General features: G+C 35.9%; 1 protein-coding gene across 3 annotated transcripts in view; it reads right to left on the bottom strand.

Annotated features, from left to right (window-relative positions):
• The window catches only part of DLGAP1 (DLG associated protein 1), an 846,176-nt gene that overhangs the window by 715,760 nt on the left and 113,051 nt on the right, over positions 1 to 17,365 (bottom strand). For 2 of the 3 annotated variants that reach the window (XM_068562839.1, XM_068562840.1), the window contains exon 2: positions 12,041 to 12,202. The exons of the other annotated variant lie outside the window; for it this stretch is intronic. The gene's annotated coding sequence lies outside the window, so the exon portion shown is untranslated. The remainder of the gene's footprint in view (positions 1 to 12,040; positions 12,203 to 17,365) is intronic. 3 annotated transcript variants of the gene reach the window in all.

Genomic DNA, 17,365 nt, shown 5'->3' with positions numbered 1-17,365 from the left:
TGTTTTATATTATCTGTCTTTCCTAATATTAACCTGTTTATTCTCTGTTTTCTGGTCAGTCTGGCTAAAGATTTGCCAGTTTCACTAATATTTTTAAAAACCTGTCTTTTTGTGTTTTGGTTTTTTTTTTCTATTTCACTGAGTTCTTGATTTATGCTCCTTGATTTATGCTTGCTTCTGCTCGCTTTGGGTTTAATTGTCTCATATTTCTATAGTCTCATTAGGCACTAGCTTAGCCCATTAATTTGATACTTCTTTTCTAATATAAGGACTTAATACAGAAACAATTCCTTCTAATTATTGCTTAGCTGCATCTTACCCATTTTGATCTGAAATGATTTCATTCTCAGTCAGTTCAAAATATTTTCTAATTCCCCTTATGATTTCATCTTTGAAATATGGATTATTTATAAGTGTTGTTTGATCTCCAAATATTTACCAAATTTTAAGAAAGTCTTACTAAGATACAGTTTAATTCCTTTGTGTTCAGAGACCATCCTTTGCAAGACTTCAATCCTCTTTAATTTCTTGAGACTTGTTTTATAGCCCAGCATATGATCTCTCCCAGTGAATGTTCTGGGTGTATATTCTCTGCTGCTGTGTGAAATATTCAAGCAGGTCATGTACCATGGTAGTTTTGTTCTGGTTTTCTACACCTTACCCACCTCCTCCACCTGTTTCATCAGTTACAGACAGCAGAGTGTTAAAATATCCAACTATGGTTGTGCACTTGTCTATTTCTCCTTTTGGTTCCATTAAACTTTGCTTCTTGTGATGCGAGGTTCTGTTATCAGGTGCAGACACATTTAGGACCCTTGATGAACTGACCTCTTAATCACTGTGAAATATCCCTATTTCCCCTGGTAATATTGATATTTCTAGTTCTAAAATCTCCTTGTTTGACAGTAATAAAGCCATCTTAGCTTTCTTTTGATTAGTGCCTGCATGGTATGCTGATTTCCACCTTTTCACTCACAGGATTGTGTTTTCTCCACCCCTCTACCAATGCACCTGCACCCCATCCATAGGCTTTCTGCACGTCAGTGAATGAAACACCAGACACTTGATCAGTGAGGACAGAAACGTGGGAAATATTGCAATTCCTCTTTATCTGTCAAGCACATCCTAATGATGCTTCAGAAAATATCACATATTCATCTACTTTTCTCCATACCCTCAGCATGAAACAAAGAGTTCAAAATCCTCACTACTTTAGAGCTTCTGACCTACCTCCTAAGCTCCCACTCCTGCCCATTCTCTGCACAGTAGCAAGGGTTTCTCAGCATACACGACATCACTACCCTGTTTTAAATCCTACAATTTCTCCCACTGCACTTAAAACAAAACCCAAGCTCTTACCATGACCTAGAAGTCCCCATCTGATTGGTGCCCTGACTCCCTCTCTGAAGCCATCTCTCCCTGTGGACCACCCAGCTTTGGTTTCACCTGCTCTTTCTGTTTCTTGACTCTACGAAACTCTTTTCCATTTAGGACCTCAGCTGTTGTCTCTGACTAGAATAAATTCACCTCACCTTTCTATTGTTAGCATTGAAACTGAGACCTCATAGAGCAAAAGAGCTATCTCTTCATTAATACATTCTTTCAACAAATATTTGTTCAGTGCCTATTAGATGCCAGCCACTGAGCTCCATGCCAAGAACAAAACAGTAAGTCTAAAGACATTTGGTCATTGCTCTTAAGGAGCTTACCATTCAGTGAAGATGACAGACTTCATTCAATCAAAGTGCAAACAAAGACTGAAAGAAGTCCCGTAAAGAAAATGAGCTCAGCTCTATGAAACCCTAGTAAAACTGAAATAGACTGAATTTATAAATAAGCTCTCTTTGAGGAAGGGTTCTTTGACCATGATCTGAAGGAGAAATAGTGTTATATAGCATATTGTGAATTCAGTAGAGATAGAAAGCATATTAATTGAAATTTCAGCTCATATACATGTACCATTAACAAGATATGACAATTTTGATTAGACACACCATGATTAGTAATTAGTTATAACAACTCTCAATTTGGCACAATCTTGTCATACATCTAAAAGCAAAATTATGGGTTTATCATTTCAAATGGAGAGGAACGATATTTTGTGCACGGTGAGATAGAAGAACTAAAAAAGAGTAAATAGAATGCTTTTTAACAAACTTCTGATTCCTAATTTGTAAAGTTAGCAAAATAAAGCATATTTACATGACTGGAGAGATTAATTTAGTAAAAAGAAGAAGTACTTCCTTTTCCAAAAGCACATTTTTTAGGCCTCACCCAAATTTCTCAACCCAATTCAACTCTTCTTCTGACCTGAACTTAAAGCTAGAGGCATAACAGATGAATATAAGGGACAGAAACATTAGAATATTTCAGATTTGTTTCCGGGGCGGTCGCCTCAAATGGCCTGGGTTCGAGGTAAAGCTAGTACTTTCATAGAGGTATGACGTCATTGGATATATTCCATCAAGTTGACTGAAAAGTAAGATTTTACATTCAAGTCCCATGTTTCCTACTGTCCTCTCAGCTGTGTCTCCTCATTTATACTGTCCTTTCTGCTTACTTATATTTACCCAAAGCCTACTTAGATTTTAAAGTTGACCTTAAAACTAAACTCTTCTTCCCCAACTTCTGCCATCTTTATAAAAGTTTCTCTGCCTGCAAATTCTGGTAATCTAAGCTTGAGAATATTTAGTTGTAAGTTACCCCTGCCTTCCAGTGTAACTGTCTTAAAGGTGTATTACTTTCCATCCTGGTTCAGTTAACCCTTGCTGTTTAATAAACCACCCCCAGATCCAATGTGTGAATACACCCACCATTTATTTAGCTCAAAATTCTGTTCTGGGTCAGGTTCCATTGATCTCAGCTAGGTCAGCTCATGCATCTGAGATCAGTTTGAGTGTCAGCTGGGCCTGCGGGGCCTACACGTCCTCACTCAGGGCTCTGGCAGCATGTGCTTCTAATCATCTAACAAGCTGCCCTGTGCTGCTTCCCACGGACACCAGGTACAAAAAGCATCAAGAGGGCAAGCTGCACCATGCAAGCACTTTTCAAGACTGTTTGCATCACTTTTGCTAATGTCCCATTGACCAAAGCAAACTACTTTTAGATGGGAACATCTGTAACTTCACCATCAATCCCAGGAGCGAGAAATGTGTGGTCATATTTGTAACTGACCACATCCTCAGATTAAAACAACAATAAGCATTTCCTTTGAATCCCCACATCAGTTCCACTCATGTAAGAAAGGCTCTCAAAATGCATTTCCAACTGAACACTTAACTGAATGAATAGATGGGTGAAAAGCTCCCCACTTCAGTTCATTTCATATCTCAGCCTCTGTGACAATTTAAGTATCAATTGACATTTTATGTTTAATGCCATTTGTATACAAGATGATCCGAAGAAATGGGGTAGGACTTCCCTGGTGGCGCAGTGGTTAAGAATCCACCTGCCAATGCAGGGGACACGGGTTCAAGCCCTGGTCCAAGAAGATCCCATATGCCGCAGAGCAACTAAGCCCGTGCGCCACAACTACTGAGCCCATGCGCCTAGAGCCCGTGCTCTGCAACAAGAGAAGCCACCACAATGAGAAGCCTGTGCACTGCAACGAAGAGTAGCCGCAACTAGAGAAAGCCCATGCGCAGCCAAAAATAAATAAATTTAAAAAAAAGAAAGAAAGAAAGAAAGAAATGGGTAACAAGTTCTTGATTGGATAACATGAAACCTGAGAAATACCAAGGATTTCCTGGCCTAATTTGCTTGTTGCAGAAGCATCTCCCTGTTACTGTATGTAGCAAATGAGTCCACCAGCTCTAATGATGACTGAAAGTTTCTGGACCTCAGTTTGCAAAAGAGTTTGTTTAAAATAAAAAAAAAAAAAAAAAAAGGTCCCAGCCTGAGTTTAGAGATGTGTCTTCACAGCCTCAAGTCAAACAGGTGAGCTTCAAACCGCATTCAATAGAGGGGTCAGTTCTGTAGGAATATTAGGTGCAGGACAGAGCAGAAGGTTTCTGTCTCTTTAGGGGAGGGTGGGAAGAGTTTGAAACTACAGCCACTAATACCATTTCTCACTTTCAGGCCCACCTCTGTCTTAGCATTCTTAAGATAAAAATCCAGACTTTTAAATAGAAGCAATACGTTCCTTTGAGTTTTGACTTTACCTAAATTATAGGAAATACGGCAGTAGCAATACATTATAGCGGTACTCTAAATCTGCGGGAAAAATCAGTGAAGAAAGCCCCACGAGGAACTTTAAAAGCTCAATAGTGTTTACATTAGACTTTGAACAAGTATTAAAACTGAGTGCAAATTAGTATATTATTTAATGCAACAGATGTATGAAGACTCTAATACTATTGAAAACAAATTGGTTCAAGAACCTCTTTATGCCTTGTAGACCAAATGGCTACAGGATGATACAATAATGCAGTAAACAGTTAATTCCTCAAAAAACAGTTAACTGGGCAGTAAACAATTATCCGAATAGGGGCGAATTTCTTATGGGTGAGAATGTCCAGAGTAGAAGCAGTAATTCTTACATGGTGGGCTTTAAAGTCATCTCGAAGAACAAGCAGGAATATCGAACTAAATGGCAAAAATGTATCAAATAAGAAAGTTGCTTTTTATCCTGCCCTACTGCCCACAACACCATCCACTGCTGGAGAAAAAGAACAAGGATCACTGCTAGGTCCCCAGCATTGAACTCAGAGCTCTGCACAATAAAAGTAATAAACACTACTGAATACATAATTCAATAGTTCAAAAAGCCAAGCAGCCTCATTAAACAGTCACTTAAGCTTGTTTTAGTTGGACTTGGATTCATGGGTTTATATGTTAGTTGAAAATTCAAATGATTGGGGCTGAAATGGGAGGTCCTAGAGTTTGGCATGGCTCTGGTAAAGGAAGGAAAGGTAAGGAGGTACTGCCTGGAAGAAATAAGGTCCTTTTACTAAGGGATGTGGCCAACTCCAGGTCTGGACATCAAAGCTTACATACTAAACCTGAGAACGTAAGAAAAGTAAAAATGACCCATATCCTGCTTGAAGTCGTCAAGAACCAAATATACTAGATTTTTGGTGCAAGATGTATTTGAAAGGAGACAATCAGCAACGTCACGGAACTGAAACGCTATGGTGTTAGAAAAAGTGTGAACTCCACTGAACCTTTAAATTAAAAATCCTACCAATAATTTATCACATTCAGGCATGTAAAGTATGCATATTAAATATATGCCATGAATCATCTGTGACATTTTTATAATGTAGAAATATAAGACTATTGGTTGGTTGCCACTGCTACTTTGGGCACAAAGTGATGTATCAGAATATATGCTTTCTATTTATCGCATAAGAAGCACCAAAATAAACCATAAATGCCAATCCACCTATAATCACTATTAACACGATGTGACTCGCCTATTACTATACAGAAGCCAGCTTGTGCGCACATCCCATTTTTGGGTCCTTTTGCTGCCCTCTGGCGTAGAGGGAGCTTATATATGCACCAGGTAACTCCATTCTTCTAACTACTGCTTATTGGGTTTAAATGAATAACTGATCAAGGTGGACCAATCAGATCCACTCCAGAAATGGAATCTGGTCCACAGAGATGGACTCAGCTCTGGACAGCTGCTCTGGAAAGTCTGTGTAAAGTACCCTTTGGGGGCCAGTGTGCTGGCCACAGGCAAGTGTGGAAGGAGCAGGTCTGAAGGTAGAAAGATGACAATGAAGTAGATTTAAAGGAAGAACGGAAGAGGAGAGGCCATGAGACCCACAAAGACTGTCAACTCAAGAAAGTAACGGCTGCCTGTAGGCCAGGCCGAACTCATACAGCAAACCTACATAAAATACTCCTCGTGTGTCACCCCAGTAAATCCCCTCCATCTAAGCTAGCTAGAAAGGGATTCTATTCCTTATAACAAAATGATCCTATGACATCTAATCTCCTCTTTGCTCATATAAGGGGTCAGGTCAATGGTTAATTCAAAGAATAACATTCTATTTCACATTGATTTCTATGTTAACATTTGAGGGTCAGGCTTTTCACCTATTTTGCTTATTGATGTATCCTTGGTATCCAGAGAAGGGCTGGGCACACAGTATATATCTAATAAATGCTTCTTGAATAAATAAATGAGTCACAGAATGTGTTAGTACATGAAATAAAAAAACAAGACTTTCACAATCAATTACAACAGCGACTTGTTACAGGACCCCAGATGTGTACTTGATTATTTTTATCCAGCTTTCATTTCCTAAATATTTATTGAGTGCCTATTATTTGTCAGGAACTCTGGCTGGGAGCAAGAACACCACGATGAATAGATCACAGACTGTTCTCTCTAGGAGCTCATGATGAAAGGGTCAACTGCCAAGTGTGCATTCTTTGCAGGACAAGATGATAAGTAGGACAGAAGTTGAATAAATAAAATGTTAAATGAACCTAGAGCAGGGAGCTACTTATTTCTTAGAATAAGACTATGCAGATAAACTGTTTCCCCTATGTAGTCATCTATGAATCATTCTACAGGTCACGAAGGTACCTATCAGGACATTAAAATGGTCATTTATTAGATGTAAACGGTCTAAAATTAGTAGAAGAGCTTCAAAAATATCTTTCTTGCTCATGTATTAAAAATTTCCTTTAAAACAACTTACTATAAGCACTTTCACAGTTTATATAGCACTGAGACTCTGTGTGCAACTGATGGGGACAAAATAGTCTTTTTTTTTTTTTTAATTGGAGTATAGTTGCTTTACAATGTTGTGTTAGTTTCTGCTGTACAACGAAGTGAATCAGCTATATGTGTCACACTGCAGATCAATGATTTCTTTTATAATATACATGAAGAAGGTGTAGCTAGGTGCTGAGTCCTGACTTCGGACTTAGACAAAACTGTGTTTTGACTCCACCCCCATGAATTCCCATGTCATCTACCTTAGTAAGTCAGGACCAAGTTTTCACCTACACTGGAAAAACTATCTACTTGGTATCTAGACACATAGTTCATAGAGGCAAATTTATGCTTCTTATAAATTACCTGTCTTTCCTTATCACATATAACATGATCAGAAAAGGACCTATATTTCACTCCAGTTCCCAATTTATATTATGGAACATAAATAAATTTAATTTACTTCATCAGAACTGCTAAATTTATACAATCTTTATTATTCCTTGCTTAACATTTCTCTGACACCAATGACAGGGAACTCTGAATCTTCTGAATAATCCAACAAGGGTTTAATATGTAACAAAAATAAAATATTAAATGTCAATATATACCATTTACTCTGAATGTACATGTTCAATCAATGAAAGGAACAGAAATCATCACGTGCTAAATGAAAGGAGACATGTAACAGTAAGTGTGACGTCAAATCCGTTGAAAATGCTTACCTTTCGAAATTCTTTAAATTAAAAGATTTAACAGAATTTCACATTTAGACTCTTTAAACTATTTATAATAAAAGTTTTCATATTACACCACTGGTAACTGCAACATTCACAGGCACCATTTTTATAGAGCCTTAAAGTTCAAAAACACTTTCACAAATATTAGCTCATTTAATTCCCCAATAACCCAAAGAAGTGTGTTTGTTTGTTTGTTAAGAAAAAAGTAAACTAAATCTTAAGAGGCCAAGAAAGTGAGTGGCCTAAAATCACAGTAAACAACCTGGTCTTCTGACTTCATGTCCAGTGCGCTTTCCCTCACACAGATTTAGTTTCAGGGCAAATATAAAAAGCTGGAAGGTATTTGTGGACCCACTTTATTCTTTGCCTGACAACAATCCTGACTTCTTAATTATACAGTCAAATTTTCAATACACCTGAGTAGATCTCTTTTAGCAAATTTGCCAAGAAATAAACATTTTGTCATTCCTAGATAAAATTGACTTTTACAAACAATATAAAAGGAAAATTCACTAGATCACGACCTTCTTAAAATCATATTATAAAACTGAACCTGAATAAGAAATTACATATGAAATGACTCATTTAGAAAAATCTCTACAATGTAAAAACAACTGGAGTTTTGATACTATTTAAGAACTAAGGCGAACTTAAATGTTTCATAAATATAATCTGTTTATCGATAATTCCAGATCGGTATGAAACTCTATGCTCTTTCCTTACAATTCATACCAAGAATTATGAATTACTGCTATTATCCATATACTTTCAGAATGAGGCTATATAAGTAAAATCAATAAGGCAAATGTGCATAAGGGGAAAAGTACCAGTTTTCTTATAAAGTAGAAATAAAAATAAATACAAACTTAGACTAAATACTAATAATACATTATACCCTTTGGGAAAAAAAAATCTTAAGTATTAAGTGCTTTTTGACTCTGCAGATTTCCCAACCCAATTTAAATTAATGAAATGACACATCTGGGTTATCAGTGAATACTGTAGTAAACAATATAAATATGACTAAGTATTGACTTAATGAGAGGTCATATCAATTAAAGTTGGCCTTAAATTTTCATTAACCACCAATATCAATACCAAATGTTTCATTTCCTTCAGAACATTGGAGAAGTAACAGGATTTTTCTTCTCAGGAACTGTCCTGGGATGCACTAGGATTATGTACTCAGACATCCCAAGTTTCTCCTTACACCTTCCCCATTCTACAAAAATCCCCTACTTCCACCCCTGCCCTTCCCAGGAAACAATCGAAACAGTCCTCAGAAACTATATGAGAAATAGGACAGATTATCCAGAAACTTTAAGGAAGTGGTAATGATGTATTTGACATTGCTTATTTCTGTTAGACATCAAACGCAAGAGAAATTATTGTAGACCTTACTTGGGAAGATGCTTTTTTCCTCAAAAAGTCTTTGATAGAATAGTGAAGTGGAAAACATGATAAAATGAAAGGCAAGACTAAACACCTGGGAATGAACAACACTCCAAAAGTGACAGTCTTCTCTGATCACCTAATTTGGCAGTGGAGTCTTTCTAGAAACACTGAGCGTTACCAGTAACACTGAGATCACCTAAAACAAATACCCTGCACTTGATGATGTTTGGAATTTAATGGTAGGCAATGAGAATTCTTTAAATTTCTTGTTTTTGAACTATAAGAATTATGTTCAAAGATATAAGTAGAAAATAATGCTAAATTTTTGGATAAACGCTCTCAAAGATCTTCTATTTTAAAAATTAGGAAGGAAATATTTTATACCACTAAGACTAAGTGGTTTTAAAATTTTGCTGTCTTTTCAATAAAAACAGTTTCTAACTTTTATATATAATTGCATAAGTCCTTTTGTTTATCCAGATACTTTAAGTGGCAAATAAAAAAGTTATAAAATGTATTCAAATGGTCTAATGTTACCTTGCTGCCCACTCTGAAAGATCTTATGATCTACCTACCTGTAAAAGCTTTAGTGAAATAATTACACTGTTATTGTCAAAAATCTGGTTTAGGCCCAGATTACATAAAAAAATAAATTAGCTCTATTGAAAATTTACTTTATTGGTTAATCCTACATATGCCATAAGTTTTTAGCTACATATCGAAACATTTGATATATTCTCATTCCTACTTGCTCACACAACTTACTTTAAAACATTTTGGAAATAAACCAGAAAAATAAATAAAATGGAGAAAAACTAAAAAAAATTTTGTTTATTATTTACAACAGTTCATAAGAACATTATCAGGAACCCTGGTACACAGCTTTGCATGGTCAATACCAGATCTTAATATGAAAGAAGGAGGCACATTTTTCAGTTTCCTAAAATTCACTGGTTATTTCAAACCCAGTACTGCACTGGGGCAAATATAATCTGAGTCAGAGCTGGACATTAAGGCTGGATTATGGAATCAAGTTCTAAGCATTCAGAACCATGGAGATAAGACAGAGTACAAAGTTAGAACGGCTGGACGGAGTAAGTAGTAAAGAGTATCCTGATTACCTAGTATTTACTTTACGATTTTTACAGACTTAGGAGGTTGGGTCAGCAGTCTAAAGTTAAGGGTGAAACAGCCAAACTCTGATATTAAGAATCATCAAAATGTGAAAAATGTAAAATGGAAGTTTTATAATTCCCTCTAGAAAGAAACAAGTTTGGGGAGTTTTAAAAGCAGTTGTTCTTAGAGATAATTTAGTAGCATCATGAAATGAGATTTGTGTTTAAACGAAATATACTGTATTTAGAGGGTACAAAATGATGATGGTGAATAATGTTTTCAAAAGTGTAAAAGTGGTGTAAGATTTTTCATGTATAATAATTTATAAAAATGAAAAAACTGTAGAATTTCCTGCTTCGAGTTCCACAAATTAAAGACTGACAACATCAGCAATCACATCATTAGTAAATGAGTTTAAGAAGAATAATTACAATAATGCTAGTAATAGTCACAGTAGCCATATGTATCGAGTACTTCTGTGTCATGCACTGTATCTTACATTATTTATTCCGCACAAAAACTCTCATAGATATTGTACTGTTCCCATTTCAAAGATGAGACTATTTAGAAAAGTTAGTTTACCCTATATTAAGATGCTAGAAAGTGGCAGATTTAATATCATAAAATTTAAAATACCAATGATCGTGAGAAATATAATATATGCCAGATTTGAAAGCCAACAATCTCGTCTTGAAAAATGTAGTAATGTCTTCCTAACTGTGCTGGCTAGGTGAGATTAAGGAAAATTCAACATAGTAGGAGGGTTTACAGATGAGAAATTTAAGTCCTCATAGAGAAAACGGTATTAAGATCAAGAATTGGTGAAACTGTAAAAGTCCTTACCAAACAAAAAAAGTCCTTACAAATATGTGCACTATCACCTAACATAATCATACCCATTTTTGAACACTTACTTTGTGCTAATTGGTAATTTAGTTTATTTAATTTTCACAACTACCACAGGAGTGGTTGCCAAAAGGTGGCAGAATCAGGATTCAAATCAGAGAAACTGATCTGTTCCCCAAAGCCCACGTTCTCAGCCACTGTGCTATCACCAGGGGCATTTTCACACCTTCAGGCTTACTAATTTCCATTTCCCAGGCTTTGTTCACTGGGAAACTTTCTTGATATCCCTTCCCTACACTGTATACGAAATACTTGAAAAGTTTTTACACGTGGCACATGAATATGCATTCCAAGAGGTCTAGTTCATGTAAATATCTTTCTATTTCAGTCTCAGAGGTACTGACCCACATTGAATCTCAGGTACTTGAGATGCAGAACAACTCTTGAGAAGGAAACTTGAGAAGGAAAACCTTTGGATGACCTTTATTTCTCAACATCTATCCACCCAAGATAACTTCATGTCATGACCGAAGCACCTATTTCATCCCTTCACTTCTGCCCTTACGGAGGCCACTGGAACATCCTTCTAAGTGATGCAGAGTCACCTTGCTCATCTTCTTCATCTCCCCCAAACTCCCTGCAGCAACTACTCCTATTCTGCCATCTGCTTCGATTTCACTACCTTTTCCCAGCCTCAATTCTGTTTCGATGATTAACCCCAAATGGACTGACTGGCAATTTAGTATATTGGAACAGAAAATTTTAACGTTGAGGAAAAGGTACGCAGAAGTAAAATTATACGCACTAGAAGTACAGGTAAGGAAAGCTCACAGTCAGGGCAGGATTTGCATAGATGATAATCATAGTAGGTACATTTTCATCATAACCAATTTCAAGGAGATAGCCTCTCCAATTTAGTTATCGATTTTATAGCGGTAGAAACAACATAGATTGTAGCAATCACAGGTTTCATAAAACCAGTCTGCAGTTATATTTTAAAAGAATGCTTGTCGTGAAATTCCCCTTGCAATGTTAACACATCATACTTCACATTAAGTAATAAAAATATCTTCAAATACATCAGCATATGTTTATATAATAATAAATGCATCAATCAAATACCAATGCCTTTTTACGGTAGCCTACTTTTTCCCTCCACCATGTGTCTAGTTATTGAAACTTTCCGATTTATATCAAAGCAGAAATATTTCAGAAGAGGTCATCACACCCAACATCATCCATAACAGTAAATGAATTTTTAAACGCTTACCCAGTCTCAGTGAGACAAGCGGTATCTGGTCTGCAACAACTCCATGAATCTGGGATTATATCTCAGTAAACTGGATGCTTGCTGGTTCTTTTAAGAAAGTGTCCCCAGAAAAGGTGTGAATGGTAATCACAGTAGGCGCTCAAAAGCACCATTCACTGTGTGCTGAAACACAGAAGGGGACAAAAAAGAAATACCAATCTGTTAACTGAGCTTCAGAGTTACTTTTCCAATATTACTTATACATACTAAACCACACGAATAGCAGCCTTACTCTCATTTTTACACTAATTGTTCAGAGGCAGGCTTGTCTAGTCATCAAGAGTGTGGGCTCTGGGTCAGAGGAACGGACTTGACATCACAGACCAGCCACCTACCCTGCCTCTTTGGGAAGCTATGTGCGCCCTCCACAGAGGGCTATGAAAAGAATAATGAAATTAATACAAATAAAGTGCTTTTAACAGTGCTTGATGAAGAGTAGGTATTTTATTCTTTCCCTCTTTCTTTGCTGTTCTTGGTTAAAACTTAGGAAGATAGGATGTCCATTTAGGGAGCACATAATATAAAGCACTGGGTTGGTGCTTTATAGAAATGACCTCACTTCATCCTCAGATGAGGTGTTCTTCCTTCTGTTTTATAAATAAGGAGACTGAGATTCAGGAATTAGCAATTTGCTGAAGTTAGACTACAAGAAAGTAGTGTTAGCACTTAAAAGATGTCTGCTCTTCAAAGTTCTTGTTGCATCTGAACTCTTTCATATTTGAGGGACTATTTGTTATATCTTGATGCTCTCCACAGCAAAGCAGACAATATGCCAGATTAAACTCTACTGGTTTAATATAAAACTGTTTTTTATAAACTCATCCCAAGTTTATTTATCATGTTTTAGGAGACAGACTGAGAATGAAATTAGCCAGTAAAATTCAGCACATGAAACAAACACATTAAAACAATATTCAAAGAAATTTCTCTCCCTCTCTATCATGAAGGACCTGATTTAGAGTGGAATTTACCACCATGAAAAGATAACAAAAGGCGACTTTTTCAAATTGCTTATAGTCAAACTTACAGAACAATGAAGACTATGTACTAAAGTCGATTTGACAAAAAAATTATTTTCATTGTAAAATTACTATCTTCATTAAAAATCTGCAGAGTATAAAATAAAAATATTTAAAATATAAAATTTATAAAATATTTATAAAAATATTTAAACCACCACATCATAGTCATTGCTACTAATATGGTGCATTTTCTTCTAGACTATTTTCCTATGGTTAGCTTTTTTCTAGATATATAACACAATACTAAATCTTGTTTATTTTCCTAAGATAGCATAAACTGGTCAAGGTTTTAATAGTTTGTAAACAATTTTCTTATTAAATAATGCAATATACATTTTATATAAAAATTTTAATATTTTTATTATTATGGAATAATAAATAAACCCCTTACTGACAATATCAAACTCCCAAAAAGTCTCTTGAAGATAAGATTGTCTTGTGTCTTATTTGTCAGGAAAACCTGATCTGACCTGAACTGATGTGAGGTCACTTATCATCATTATTTATGACGCTTAATATGAATATTCCTACAATTTACAATAGAAACACCCATGGGTTTGATTATGGGGTCCTGTCCCTTAGTTCCAACACACTATAAATTGTAAGTGATAGAAAAACCTCTGTTTCTTCTTAAGCCAGTATAATGTTGATACCTAAACCTAAAAAACTTTGTTCAAAAAAAGAAATTACAGACCATAGTTGTCTATGAATATCAACACAAAAGTACTAAAGAAATTTTAGCAAACAGAATACAACATCACACACAATCAAGTAGGACTTATTCCAGAAATGCAAGGTTGGTTCATATTAGAAAATCTATTAATATCATAAACCATATATATTACCATACATGCTGAAAAGCCTAAAAAAATTTCAACATTCACTCATCATAAAAACCGTCAAGAAAACAAAAGAAAGGACACTTTCTTAACATGAAAAATATTTATATTCCTCAATCCTAAAACCAATATCTTACTTAATGGGAAAACACTAGAAGCACTTCTACTCAGATCAGGAACAAGGGGAAGGGGTCCAGTATCTCCATTATTATTCACTTTATTAGCAAATGCAATCAGAAGAAATAAATCAATTATAGAATAAGTAAGAGGTAAAACTATTCCTACTTGTGGACGCTAAAGTGGAAAATGGAAAATTCTACAGAATCAATAAAAACAGTACCTCAAACAACAAAAGAGGTTTTTTTTAAGGCAACAGAATATGAAATTAATACTCAGAAATGAACACCTTCCATAGACATTGCATTATAAATAAATAACATAACCCACACTGAAGAGGATGGGAAAGAACAGAGCTAACCTAAGTAACCTTCAGAAACAGTGTTTTGATTGCATACTTTAAGGCTAAAGACAAAAAGAACTGTACACATATTGTACTGTAGTTAAAGATATTTTTACAGAGGTATAAAATTGCAATTGTGAAACTATGTGCATTTTCCAGATTGAGTAAATAATTTAAATACATTGATGATAATAAGAGTGAGGTTGCTCAGCGCTAAAGTTACTAGAAATAGAAGGAAGTTGACTTGAGTGAACCCTGTGATGACGGACTGGAATCAGATGCATCAATATAAACTCATGATTATATGTGTGTGTGTATATACACAAATAGATATAAAATAGATATAGATGTGTGTGTGTTTGTATATATACACCTATGTCCTAGCTCTGTCAGATGAGAGAGAACCTAGAAGCAACTGTAGAAGTTTAATGAACACACCTAGCACCCAGAACTTGGTTTCCAAATATCCTTCTTCAATAAAAGGAATGAAAAATCCTGGGAGGAATGGTTGATCTCAGGAACGAGGCAGAGATGAGCATGGTGAGGGGATGGAGCAAGATGAGCCCCATCTTTTGGGGCCAGAAAGTAAGCAAGTGCTCAAACTTTGATGGCAAGTCGAAAGGACTGAGGAGCCAGCCTGAAGGCGCTCCCGATGACCAGATAATAATAATGAATTTTATCTCATGGAATAAAACAAATATGCTTGAGTTCATACTACAGATAAAGTGGTTGAATGAATAAATAAGGATGAGATAGCTCATCCTTAGAGTAGAAATCAAATTAATAAATACAGAAGGAATGAGGCAAAGGAAAATCACCATCTCACAACCAGCACCATAATAACTGTTGCAGAGGCCTGAATCAGTGATGGAGGATAAAATTAGTGGGCAGAGGTATATGAGAAAACAGGATACTTGCGTATTCTCAGACTGTCTTCCCACAAGATACTTATTAACTACAAAGGAAAAAAACCCATAAATTTAAAGTGGAGAAAACTGACAGACTCCACTTCAATCAAGTGATCAAACTTAACAACACCAGAAATGAGGTGTGTCAACATCGTTTACCTCCTTATATGACTCACTGAGGTCACATCATTGCTTCTGGGGTATTCTTGCCAAGAATGAATAATCCGAATTTAATCATGAAGAAACATCAGACAAATCCAAATTGAGGGACATTCCCCAAATTACCTGGCCAGCACTCTTCAAAAATGTCAAGGTCATGAAGACAGACAAAGTCTAAAGATGTTCCTCAAGTGAAAGGAGAATAAAGAGACATGACAATGGATTAAAGACCTAAGGCCAGACACTATACAACTCTTAGAGGAAAACACAGGCAGAACACTCTATGACATAAATCACAGCAAGATCCTTTTTGACCCACCTCCTAGAGAAATGGAAATAAAACAAAAATAAACAAATGGGACCTAATGAAACTTAAAAGCTTCTGCACAGCAAAGGAAACCATAAACAAGACAAAAAGACAACTCTCAGAATGGGAGAAAATATTTGCAAACAAAGCAACTGACAAAGGATTAATCTCCAAAATATACAAGCAGCTCCAGCAGCTCAATATCAAAAAACCAAACAAGCCAATCCAAAAATGGGCAGAAGACCTAAACAGACATTTCTCCAAAGAAGATATACAGATTGCCCAAAAACACATGAAAGGATGATCAACATCACTAATCATTAGAGAAATGCAAATCAAAACCACAATGAGGTATCACCTCATACTGGTCAGAATGGCCATCGTCAAAAACTCTACAAACAATAAATGCTGGATTGTGGTGTGATGAATTGGGAGACTGGGATTGACATGTACTGATGTGTATAAAATGGGTGACTAATAAGAAAAAATAAATAGATAAAAGATAAACATAAAAAAACCCAAAAAACAAACAAACAAACAAAAAATGCTGGAGAGGGTGTGGAGAAAAGGGAACCCTCTTGCACTGCTGGTGGGAATGTAAATTGATACAGCCACTATGGAGAACAGCATGGAGGTTCCTTAAAAAAACTAAAAATAGAACTGCCATATGACCCAGCAATCCCACTACTGGGCATATACCCTGAGAAAACCAAAATTCAAAATGAGTCATGTACCACAATGTTCACTGCAGCACTATTTACAATAGCCAGGACATGGAAGCAACCTAAGTGTCCATAGACAGATGAATGGATAAAGAAGACGTGGCACATATATACAATGTAATATTACTCAGCCATAAAAAGAAACATAATTGAGTTATTTACAGTGAGGTGGATGGACCTAGAGTCTGTCACACAGAGTGAAGTCAGAAAAACAAATACCGTATGCTAACACACATATATGGAATCTAAGAAATAAAAAAAAGGTTCTGATGAACCTAGGGCAGGACAGGGATAAAGACACAGATGCAGAGAATGGACTTGAGGACACGGGGAGGGGAAGGGTAAGCTGGGATGAAGTGAGAGAGGTAGCACTGACATATATACACTACCAAATGTAAAACAGATAGCTAGTGGGAAGCACTGCATAGCACAGGGAGATCAGCTCACTGCTTTGGGACCACCTAGAGAGGTGGGATAGGGAGGGTGGGAGGGAGACACAAGAGGGAGAGGATATGGGGATATATGTATACATATAGCTGATTCACTTTATTATACAGCAGAAAGTAACACAACATTGTAAAGCAATTATACTACAATAAAGATGTTAAAAAATAAATAAATAAATAGCATTTTTCTGCACCAAAAAAAAAAAACATGACAACTAAATACAATGTGTCATCCTGGATTTGATCCTGAACTAGGAAAAAAAATATTTGCGGCACAATTGGCAAAATTTAAAGAAGGTTTATAAATGGTACCAATTTTTATAGCTAATATTAATTTCATGATTTTATAATTGTACTACAGTTACATAAGATGTCCACATTTAGCAAAGCTGGGCGATGAGTTCATCGGATCTCTTTGTCACA

The sequence above is a fragment of the Eschrichtius robustus genome, chromosome 14, assembly GCF_028021215.1.
Source record: "Eschrichtius robustus isolate mEscRob2 chromosome 14, mEscRob2.pri, whole genome shotgun sequence".
NCBI classification, from domain to species: Eukaryota; Metazoa; Chordata; class Mammalia; order Artiodactyla; family Eschrichtiidae; genus Eschrichtius; species Eschrichtius robustus.
Note: the sequence above shows the minus strand (reverse complement) of the source record. Positions and strands in the feature narration are given on the sequence as shown.